This window comes from Apium graveolens, chromosome 11 (genome assembly GCF_009905375.1).
Source record: "Apium graveolens cultivar Ventura chromosome 11, ASM990537v1, whole genome shotgun sequence".
NCBI classification, from domain to species: domain Eukaryota; kingdom Viridiplantae; phylum Streptophyta; class Magnoliopsida; order Apiales; family Apiaceae; genus Apium; species Apium graveolens.
In genome coordinates, this window is record NC_133657.1 from 125,619,900 (window position 1) to 125,633,023 (window position 13,124).

The window sequence follows — 13,124 nt, forward strand, 5'->3', positions numbered from 1 at the left end:
CTTCTTTTTCCTTAAAATCTCCAAAGTTGTCCTTAAATGTTCCGCATGATCCTCCTCCATCTTTGAATAGATTAAAATATCGTCTATAAATACTATAATGAACTTGTCCAAATATTCCTTGAAAATTCTGTTCATCAGGTCCATAAACGCTGCTGGGGTGTTGGTCAATCCAAAAGACATCACTAAAAACTCGTAATGTCCATACCTTGTTCTGAAAGCTGTCTTTGGTATATCTTCTGGTTTGATCTTCAGTTGATGATATCCTGATCTTAAATCGATCTTGGAGAAATACTTGGCTTCCTTCAATTGGTCAAACAAATCATCAATTCAGGGTAACGGATACTTATTCTTGATTGTCAACTTGTTGAGCTCCCTATAGTCGATGCACAGTCTCATGCTTCCATCTTTCTTCTTGACAAATAATACCGGTGCACCCCACGGGGATACGCTGGGTCTGATTACTCCTTTCTCTAACAATTCCTGCAATTGCTTTGCTAGCTCTTTCATCTCAACAGGCGCCATTCTGTACGGGGCCTTGGATACTGGTTCTGTTCCAGGTGCTAAGTCGATCGCAAATTCAATTTCTCTATCTGGAGGAAGTCCTGGCAATTCGTCGGGAAATATGTCTGGAAATTCATTCACTACTGGGATATCTTCAAGTTTTGCTGGCTCCTGACTTTTATCAATCACGTATGCTACGAAATGCTCGCATCCTTGCCGCAGTAACTTCTTGGCCTGAATCATCGTTAAGAACTTCTTTACTTGTTTCTGACCTTTGAACGTTACTATTCTTTCGTCTGGCATTTTCACCATTACTCTCTTATTTCGACAATCTATCTGAGCATCATGCTTAGATAACCAATCCATCCCTAATATCACATCAAATTCTCCTAACTTAAATGGTAAAATCTACACAAAACTTACTACCAAAAATCTCAACCTCATAATTCTCACAAACTTGATTCACAGCTACACGTTCTTGATTTGCTAACTCCACAGTCATTATTTCATTTAAGCACTCAACTGGACAATTTAATTTACTAACAAAATCTTGTGAAACAAACGATCGAGTTGCTCCAGAATCTATTAACACTTTGGCACATAAAGAGTTCACATTAAGCGTATCTGCCACGACATCCGTATCCTGGATCGCATCCTTCACTGACATGTCAAAAACTCTAGCCCTCGGAGTCTCATTCACTGTTGGGGTAGATCCCATAATTCTCAATGCATTACTAACTAGGGCTGGTGTCTTGCAATCCCTGGCCATATGTCCTGGCTTCCCATATTTAAAGCATGTAAATCCAATGACTGGAACTTTCACTGCTGGATTCCGGATAGGTTGATCTTTATTTGCTGGCTCTCTTGCTGGCTAATTTCGGCACTCCCTCGAGTAGTGCCCTTTCTGGTTGCATTTAAAATATACCACATTCAACTTGTTACAAACTCCTCCATGCTTCTTTCCACATACTTGACAATCTGGAAAAATTAATCTCAACTGATTCGGCGGATTCACATTAGCTGGACGATTGCCCTGGCCTCCGTCTCCTGCATTTTGTCTCCTGAAATTAAAATTTCTCCCTGGCTGAAACTTGCCCTTCTTAAAATTTGGAAACTTCCCTATTTGTGACAGACCCTCACTTCCCTCAACTTTCCTTTTCTTGCTTTCCTTATCTTTCTGGAACATCTCACTCTCTGTCTCTGCGATCATAGCTTTCTGTACAACCCCAGCATAGGTATCCAATTCAAAAATAGCTACCTTCCCCCTGATCCATGGCTTCAAGCCTTGCTGGAATCTCTTAGCTTTCTTTCTATCAGTATCAACATACGACGACACATACCTTGACAATTCCTCAAACTTCCCCTCGTAATCTGTTACCGACATATTCCCTTGCTTTAACTCTAAAAGCTTCAGCTCCATTTGATCCTGAACAAACTGAGGAAAATACTTTTCTAAAAACAATTCCTTGAACCTTTCCCAACTAATAACATCTGTGCCTTCCAGTGTCTTCACCATTTCCCACCAATAGGTGGCCTCATTCTTCAGATAGTAACTTGCAAACTCAACCTTCTGTTCCTCTTTCACTTTCACTAAGGCAAATGCCTTTTCTATCTCCTTTAACCAAACATTTGCTTCAATTGGCTCTAAGAAACCCTTGAATTCTGGTGGGTTTATTGCCTGAAAAGTTTTGAAAGTTACCTGGGGATTGGTCTGTCTTTGTTGTTGTTGTGCCAGGTGAACTGTTTGTTGGGCCAAGATTTGAAGAATCTGGGCTTTTGCTGGGTCCATGGGTCCTGGGTTCACATTCTGGGTTGTATCATCTTGGTTATTATTGTTGTTGGTTTCTTCATTCTGGGTGTTGGTGCGGGTATTTCTTCTGGGAGGCATTTTCTGTAAAGAATCAATCAACTTATTTAGCTTTTGAATCAATCTTTTACATAAAAGAATAGTTTTGCAAAACAGAAATATTTCTTTTTGAAAACAATTATGACTAAATAAATTGCATGCTTCTTTACAGAATATAAACAGTTATGGAAAACAGGGCACATGGTATCACAGGGTATAACTGGTGCAATAAATAAGGTAAGGTAAAACAGGTGCGATAAAATAAATGACAGTGTTGGAAAGGAAAAAGGTACTGATATATATAGATCAAAAGTTTTAGGGTAGTACAAGCATAAAGACGCTTCGAAAGTCAGAGCAAAAAGGGTACAACAACCTACTCACTAGTCAGCATCGCTAGTCTATAAATACAACTCAAAAGTCTTCTGATACACACTACATACTATTGTCCATACTACATAATCATAGCAACACTACTCAGCATCTTCATCTCAGAATCTCTGGCTCATGGCAAATCTGGACCTCCTATCTCCTCAAGCTCCTCTAGAACCCACTTAGCCCACTCCACTAGGAAATTAGGGGTAATGTCCTTATGTGTAGCCTCAGCAATTCTCACAGCAGCTGCTCTACAAAATGCCTGGAGCCTCTCTCTAAGTCTCCTCTCACCACTCCCCATCTCTCTGGTACGCATGATATGCAATAACTCCTGGATCTGACCCGGTAGGAATCGCTGCTCCATAAGGCAAGCCTCAAACTGATGATATGGAACAGGATAGGAAGAAAACTGGAAAGGTACTCCTGTGACTGAATGACTAGTAAAGCCTGAATCAGCAGGTGGGGGTCCTCTGACAGGTGGCCTCATGCCTGGAGGTGGAATAGCCTGTAATGGTACGGGTTGCAATACCGGTGGAGGTAGAATAGCCAATGCTGGTGGAATGACAGGACGTGGATCCGATGCTGGTGCTCCCATTGAAGGCTCTGAGTGATCAGCTGATACGGGAATAAAAGAGTCGTCCATCTCTGCTTTCTGAAATCATATCGTAATATAAGAATCTCGTACCATAACGTAATTAACACTAATACCTGATATACCAAAACACTCAACCTCTCAACGTTCTATCATCCTATGCCTTACTTCTAATCCTAACCCTCTACCCATTCCCGTTAACCTAGGCTTGTGTCAGTGACTTATAACCTGTAGCTCTGATACCAAACCTGTGGCGCCCTCCAAACCCGGGTCAGCAGTTTGGGGTCCACACACACACCTTAATTATAACCTGCTTATAACAATAATAAAGATACTAATAATATATGCAATGACCCTACCTACCAACCACCACGGACCGCAACAGGTTAAAGTATGCACACAAGCCAAACACACTAATATATTACAAACCGTTCAAATCCCAACTATTTTAAATTCAAACTGAGTATTAAACATTATTACAACTTTTACAAACTTAAATTATTCCAAAAGAAGCCTACTAGCTCAGCTTTCTTAACCTGAACCCCTAGCTCTCGCGCTGGACTGGGGATCCTCTTTACCAACTGGTTCCTTTTTAACTGGAAAGAATATAAACAACATCGCACAAATGAGCTAACTAGCTCAGCAAGTCACAATGACAAAACTGAGAATAATGATCATCAGGTGAATATGTTTATGATATCAAGTGAACAATGGATTATGATTTAGAATTGGATATTATACTTTTAATTTAAAAACCAAGGTTAGGCTGCTGATCAGTCACGTACTAACCCCGAGCAAGGCACACAGCATTGCTCTAACTACTGGATCCAAGGCACATATTGGCCTAACTTGACCATTATATGGTCTGACCACGAATCTGGTCCACAATTTTATAAAAAAACAATCCAATTCTAACATAATAACAGAATATGCAATAATAAACAATAACCGAAATCATTAACAACAATAAATGTTTAACAATGAAAGGGTTTCAATCCTTGTAAAGATCAACAAGGTACTTTCAAAGCTTGAATACTGGGTAATGAAAGAATTGGATAACAAAGGAAACAACGTTTCAGGGTTTCAAGGATTTGGTCTTTCAAAGCATAAGATATCATGGATTGAGTATATAATAATTCAGTTCAGTGTCTGGTATTTAGTTTGTATGTATTTGTGGAGTAGTATCGTAGATTTGTGGTTCTTGTTTGGGTATACAATAATCAATGGATTAGAAAGAATATGGTTCATAGCTCAAGAACAATACCTGAAATCAGGATTTAGGTTTCCGTGCTTCAAAACACTTGCAATGTCAACAAGACTACCAAGAATTACAATATCTCGAGAGAGTTCAGAACACTTGCCTGCTATTAGCTTACTACCCTGCACTTGCTTTCAATCTCAATCGTCTTACTCCTCAACTACCTGTTTTCCTTTCCTACGCCTTGCCTCTTCTGCTCACATATCATAAGCATCTATCAATCATCAACTCACAGGATTCTATTCAACACATACTTCTATCTACCCTTCGTTTTACCCAAATCCGATTAACGGATTGAAATCTATGCAATAACCAAGTAAACACTGAATATATAGACCGATAGTCAAACAACAGGTCACATATAACACATAATACATCACGTAATCAATGACATATCATCTATAAAGAAGTCTCGGGTCATAAATATGCTTTCGGGTATTTAAAATGATTTTTAAAACATTTTTCGGAATTAAAACGGGTCGTTGAATCAATTTCGGGTTAATAAACAGGGTTCGGTTGGCCCATTCTGGCTCCGAAATAATTTTAGAATAATTATCGAGCCTTGGAAATAATTTAGAATAATATTTTAAAGCTCGAAACTATTTTTCAAAATTTTTAAATCATTTTTAAATAATTAAATCTAATTAAATAACTAATTAAAATCAATTAATAATTAATTAAATCAATTAATCAATTAATTTTCAAATTAATTGACCAATTAATCAATTATAAATTAACTGAAATTAATTAACTAATTAATTCAAATTTATTTGTGAATTAAAAATAATTTTCGGAATTAAAATAATAATTTTCAGAAATTATAAATGAATTTTTATAATAAAAATAAATAGGAAATATGATTTTTAAACATTTTATAAACAAGAATCCTATTTTTGAAAACTTTGCAAACTACAGGGACTAAACTTCACCATCTTCAAAAATACAGGGACTAAACTGCAATTTTACAGTTTCAGTCGCCGGAAAATCGGGGGTGGCCGGAGAAGACGATCCCGGCGTCCTCACCCCACGAACACCTCCAGATCAACACTACACAACACCAGGAACTTGTTCATGCATTCAAAACATTCTAATCATCCCTGTTCTGGCCGGAAATTGGCCAAGAACATCGCCGGTTTCCGGCGAACATCGCAAATCTTTAAAACACAACTCCCTTCGATTCAAGCATCCTCTGTTAACGAGCTATATATCAATCGATTGCAAATTTTATAAGGAACACAACCCACTATAAATCAACAGCTAATAACCCCTGAATCAAAAACCCCCAAATTTCAATTGAAAACTTTCATACGGGTTATAAACCCTAATTTTGAAATTCAAAAATTAAACCCACTTTTGAGCATGTTATTAAACTCCAAATCAGACGTATGACATATGAAAATCATCAGGAAAACAAGCTCTACAACATGCAATCATCAAATCATACAAACAATCATCCGAACAAAAATTCATATTTTTAATAAAATAAATTTGAAAATAAATAAATTTTTAGAAAAATACCCTTAATTTCTGCAGTGAAATAAAGCTCAGAATCTGATAGAACACCTCAAATCCTTCATTTTGGTTACTCCAGCTTTAAAAACAGAGATCGGTAACACCTTCGTTTTGCTGTTTGATTCTTAGAACAGTTTTAAGAAATTAGGGCTTTTCTCTGAAAATTATATAATTAACTATCTGCAAATGATTTTGATACGAAATAAAATACGGTAAAAGGCTATTTATAATTATGGAAAATTTGTATCCCGTTGGATCATTCCGGATATAAAACAGTACTTTTATCTGTAAAAACTGATCCAAACGGTATCGGTTTTCGGGATAATTATCCAAATTAGTACAATTTGTACTGCGGTCTTGGTCTCAGCGCCTGGTTACACGTATTACGAAGTGATAATTGGGATAGTTTAATAAAAAGCTCCCGTTTATCAAAAATACGGGTTTTATTGATTTACCGAATCGAATATTGCATCGAAAATGTTGCGCCGGGACCCGCGCAGGACAAACCGTAAGCCGGATCGAAAAAGTCGAAACATGGAATATGCTCGGAATATTACAATTAGGTTAGGAAGGAGTTCTCGAACGAGTTTCGGGTTCCAAAAACGTAACAACGGTTGACGTCGGTTGGTTCCCGTTTTTATAAAATAGATTTTAATTACCCGGAAAAAGATTTTAGAAATTTCATATGATTCTTATAAATCCATAAACCAACATAAAAATAATTAGGAAGATATGAAAATTATCTATATTTTATTTTGGACATATAAAAATTAAAATACTCAATTAATATTATTTTTGAATATTCAAGTACAGATAACACTTAACAATTAACTCACAGAATAGATACTGAACACACATAATAATTTTATAATAACAAAAATAATTACACGATATATCCCGGATATTACAATTAACTCATTGGTGGTCTTTATGATCAAGGCCTTATCTTACTTATAGCAAACTGTGTTGACTGCTTCAGCACTTTGGTATTTAGAAAGTCTTGATTAGCTTGACATTATCCGTGTTGCTTTAATCAAGTTTCGGTTCTTCCCTTGTACCACTCCATCATGACACGGAGCTCCCAGTGCTGAATATTATCTCAAAATATTCTTGTTGTTATAGATATTAATCAGAACTGCTTCTTGAATTCAGTCTCATTATCTGACCACAAGATCATTTCTATTATAGTTGCTTCCAGCTTAATATGTTGATATGATCAATCACCGTATGTGATGTCTTATCTTGAGACTGCAAGAATAACAACTTTGTTTAATAAGAGTAGTCAACCACCATCACTAAGGTATATCTTTACTTCGATGTGATGTTGTCTTTGACTCCTCTTTTTGACATGCCTCACATTTATCATCCTTATAAATTCCAGATGAGGCAGTCCTCTTACTAACCCTTTTCAAAAAGAGTTCCTTGTGTTAATGTTCAATGGTGAGAGCTTCTAATGCCATAACTAAACTTTTGTCAGATGAAGTTTTATAGCAGAAACCATTGACTTCACCTTTCCTGAGATTCCATCTTAGTCACGAGCATATCTTTTTCTTACTTTAAGAAGAGCAAGCTTCTCAACCTTACTGCTCCAGATGAGACACTAATCCTTCGTTGAATTGACATTTTGTCCTTTGATGCAGAACTGTCTGATAAGAGGATTTGTGCATTGATTCTCCAGTAAGAAAGATTCTTCAACTGTTACTAGTGACTCCAATGATTAGTTGTTATCAGTGATAGCAATTGTTGAATCCATTATGACATCCCTTTTTTCTGTATAGCTTGTCCCGTGATGAAAACCTTTGCTGTCATCTCCAAAGATATTGATGGAATAGCTTTTGTTAATCACATTTGATTGTGAGGCTCTTTTCTGATCATATGCCTTGAGTATGAACTACCAAGAATACATATGAATCAATTAACCTATCATGTCCAGCACTCACAAATGGATTAATAGTCCTTGGTACCCAACTTATCAGTTTGGGTCCAGATGGATTAGAGATTTTACTATAAACAGAGATAACAACAGCTGCAACCTTATCAAGCTAATTCTTATCTTTGACCGACCATTTCTCCATTTTGATACCCTTGACAAAATTGTTTCTAGGCCAGGAGAAAAATGATTCCAACCTTACATAAGGAGGACTAGCAGTCTTTTCCCTATTGTAATCATAAACATGCTTTTTCTATAATTAATGAAAGTTATAAGAAATGCATTCATGGCATAAAAATAAGCAAGCATTGTATTAGGAATACATGGCATTAATTCAAAATATTACACATAAGAATTAAGCAAGACGGGCATGATATGGAACAAATAGAATTAACAAATAAATCACTAATTCTATCTAGTCCAATCATGTTTATGAATCTCGTCTAGTTATCTCAATCCAATTATAAACTAATACATCTTAACAAATAATTCAGATTAAATGAATAAATTACATTGTAATAGGATACAGAAGATAAGCATAAACAAAGGTCTTAAGTGCTGGAAAACATATATCTCATTAAAACAATTAATCATGTTCAACAAATATTCAGACACATATTTAAGATCATCTAAAGTAACTTGCACAAGTTAAACATCAATCCTAGTTACCAAAAAAATAATCTAGTAAACTAGTTCAGCATTATCAATGTGGATGCTCTCATGCTTGTGCGAGTGTTAAACATTTAAACACTAAAATCTTAACATGTATTGAATATTCAAAACAAAATATTGCAGTGCTTCAAGAAATTGAAACCTAAGATATGTGAGTTGGACCATCTTCAGAGATTGCTATGAAAGCAAGATATTCATGATCTTCCTTCTCGTCATCTGATCCATCCCAACTCTTTCCCGATGCACTATAAGTTTTGACTGGCTGCTTCCCTAATAAAACATTCCACCTTTGTCATAGCTCTTCAACTGAATCCCTACTCATCCTTGTTTGTCAAGCTTCTTGTTCTATTGTAGCAAAACCCCTGATAGTTATTTGTTACATATATCTTGTCAGAACTGTAACTATCAGATCTTGTTTATATCCCAATCTCAGTCTTGTAATCACCTCTTAAACTGAATCTATATAAGTCTCTGCTTTAGAATAGATAGGATTGATCTTTGGATATAGCTTGTGTACTCCTTGTGAATCTGATGCGACTAAACTTCCCTGACATGTGAAACACCGCCTTGACGTCCAGTCCATCAAGTACTTTTATCTGAGCTTTCTCTGATTCAGTTATCAGTAACTCTTACATTTGGTCCTGAGGTTCCAACTTTACTGCATGTAACTGAGATATTTATATGTCCCCACTATTCTCTCTAACCTCCTCAATTTTTACCTTTATGATCCCATTGATTCACGGATAAATGTAGCATTGGTACAAACTACTGTATAACTGTATAATTTGGAATCATTAAAGTTGTCTTAAAATCTTCGAGAAAAATTGTACTCGTAGAAATGTCTTTCCTTTCCTGCATCTGAAAATCTAGTGGTATACTATGGAGTAAGCCTTTGAGGAAATTCCACAATTTTCTTCTGTAGGTCTTGAAATCAGTTTCATTGGAATAAGCAAACCATTATCTTCAAAATTCGTGTTCGGGAATTTTCCGTTAGAATAGCACATGGTCTTCGTTTTCTTCAAAAGATTAAAATCATATTTAAAGCACGGAGGAATCTCGAGTCTATCAATACTTTCAGTACCCTTAAATTTAATATTTAAGAGAAATTTAAATTTCCAAAATTTTTAATTTTCTTAGAAAATAAATTAATCAAAAATAAATATTTACGTAAAATCTAATTTTTAAGAATTTTAAATTGTCTTAAAAATTAAATAAAATGTAAATTATTATTTAAGAAAAAATTAAATTTAAGAAATTTAAATTTTATGAAAAAATAAATAAATCAAGAAATAAAAAAAGTTGGGGCTATAGAAGTTGTACAAGGGCCAACTTGCGACTGCTAACTGGCGACCATAAATGCCTTAGTTTTTTTTTTACAACCTGCGACTCAGTGTTGAGGTCGCAGGTTGACACTGAAAACCTAAGATGCGACCTTCACCCGACTACAACGAAGACTTCGCCTGGTCGCAAGTTACAGGCGCGTGTCTCTACCTGCTATACTGAAGATGGCATGCGCGTGAGTTGTAAGTGTTGTGTTTCCTGCGCGTGTTGTCCACACAGATCACAGGGATGTTGTTTTTTTTCTTTCTACGCGGAACTGAGGTGCCAGTTTCAACAGCTGCTTTACACTTTTGGCAGCTATTAATCTTCAAAAAACAGGAAAATAGCAGGCGAAATGAACAAACAAAAATGGCAGCCAATTAATCGAAAAAGAATTGAATTAAAAATATTATTTACTAAAATTTAAGTAGTAAATTAATTTAGTTAAATTTATAAAATAAATTTATTTAAATTAAGTTCATTAAAATAAACTTATTTAAATTAAATTTATAAAATAAATTTTGTAAATCAAATTCACAAGATAAATTTATGTAAATAAAAGTTAATAAAATAAATTCATTTAAGGATCCTGATTTGTGTATCAATCAGTCAGCTCTGATACCAATTGTTAGGTTCCGAAGTATCGTAGAAGGGGGGTTGAATACAATACTCACTAAATTGAAAATTCTTTCGAATCTTTTGCGGATATAAAATTTAGTGTTCGGTTAGTGGTTCCGTGTTCTTGAAATGAATAGTTTTTGGAACAATGAAATGTGGAACACAAACTAAAGATTTATTGTATAATAATTACTAGTCTTGTCGTATGACATGGTTTGAATGTTTAGTGTTTTTGTCCCAGTTGAGTTCTTTTAGTCAGAGATCTGTTCCTAGGTTTTCTATTTTTCTCTCAGTTAATGGCAACACAACAAGATAGCATGAAAAGTTTGGAGGAAGAGTTCGCAATGGTATCCATTGAAGATGAAGAACAAGGAGGCATTATGTATGAGGAGGATGTAGGGGATTTGAATGAAATAGACACACGGTGGTGTTTGGTGGGAAGGTTTTTAACAGAGTCGTCTATAGATTTCCAAGCCATGCAACATAAAATGGCTTCTTTATGGCGTTCAGGCAAAGGAATGTATGTCAAGCAACTTGAGGCTAATAGATTTTTGTTTCAATTCTATCATGAGATCGATATAAAAAGAGTTTGTGATGGAAGCCCATGGACTTTTGGTCATTTTCAATTAGTCTTTGCAAGGTTGAAAGAGTGAGATAATCCACGGACCATCTCAATCAATGATATGGATATCTGGGTTCAGCTGCATGATATGAGTACGGGGTTTATGTCGCAGCGGGTGGTTATTGACATTGGAAACTACATAGGAAAGTTTGTTGAGTCGGATCCTAACAATTTTGTTGGTGTTTGGCGAGAATATTTTAGATTCAGAGTTATAATACCTCTGAATGTGCCGTTAAAAAGAAGAATGAAATTGAAGAAGAACGAGATGAATTGGTGTTGGGTCAATTTCAAGTACGAGAGTGTCCCGACTTTTTGTTTCATCTGTGGATTAATAGGACATAGTGACAAATTTTGTAAGAAGCCGTTTGACAACCCAGCTAAGATGATAGTGAAGCCATACGTTACTTGGATGTGTGCTGAACCACGGAGAAGAAATTACACGATGGGCAGAAATGGTTGAGAACAGGTGGAGATATTCCGGTGAACACATCGAATGAGGAGGGGGAGGAGAAATCAGATACCGAAAAAAGCGCTGTAGAGATAAGGAAATGAGTAATGTTAGGGAGAGATAAGGAAAGCAGTTTGAAAGAGTGCGGGAATACTGTTGGAAAAATAGGAATGTCGTCTGTAGTAAGTAACAACCAAATAATATTATTTCCACAAAGTGAGGAAAATCAATTAATAAATGCAGAAATATTATAGATGGGGATTGTAATGAAATTATGGTGAAGGATTCAAAAAGGCGTAGAGTGGGCCTTGAAAATATCAGCCCAGATACAGAAATGGTCGGGCTTTCAGATTAAGATAGTCAGAACCAAAAAACGGATTTTTGGCGGGTGCTTCTTTGCAGGCCCGCCACTCCTCATGAGCGCAAGAAGCAGTTTTGAATTTTTTTAAAAGGTATCGGGCCGCCTTGGAAAATTCGGTTCCTAAAAGACATAATCAGTCAGGAAAGGCCATCTATTGTATTTGTTATGGATTAAAACTAGTATATATAATTGCTGTATTTAGTACTAATGAACGTGAGCTTCAAGGCTCGATTTGACTGCTCTTGTGTTTCGTGACTCAATCTGCCTTAACAAGATGCCTACGTACCTTGCTGATTGCCAAGGATCAAGTCAAAAAACGTAGTTCTGATCTGTGGGGTGAGGCCCCTTATATAGATGTTGGGAGTCCTTGAATTGGACTTGGTATAGGAGACTTGATGGGCAAGTCTCATAATTAGAATGGACTTTGGAGTCCTAGATAGTAGGAAACTGATTTCTTATCCTTTTAGGTCCCCTTGAGGCTAATCTATAAGGATTTATATCCTTATCGGGACTCTTCTTAATAGCTGATTTTTCCCTTATTAATTAATTACGAAATTAATTAATAATCAGGGCTTTTGGGCCTTCTTTATTCCATCAGGCCTGATCTGGTCCATCAGGCTTAACCTTTTCCGGTCTGAGTATCATATATCTTTTTATTGGGCCTAGCAGCCCATACCTTGCAGTATTTAATTATACTATCATAATTTATTTATCCCTATCATTTCCCCCCCCCCCAACTTTTGGGAAACATTGATTAGGTTTCGCAGAAGTTAAATCTATTTGTTCCCTTGCAGGGTTTCATTTTTGTGTAAAGTGTGGAGCGACCTACACATTTACAATGAATCTTCCTTAATTTTCAGGAATTTTTCCCTAATTTTCTGGGATTTTCCCTAATTTTCTGGATTTTTCCCTAATTTTCTGGGATTTATCCTTAATTTCTGGATTTTTCCCTAATTTCCTGGGATTTATCCTTAATTTTCTGGATTTTTCCCTAATTTCCTGGGATTTATCCTTAATTTCTGGATTTTTCCCTAATTTCCTGGGATTTATCCTTAATTTCTGGATTTTTCCC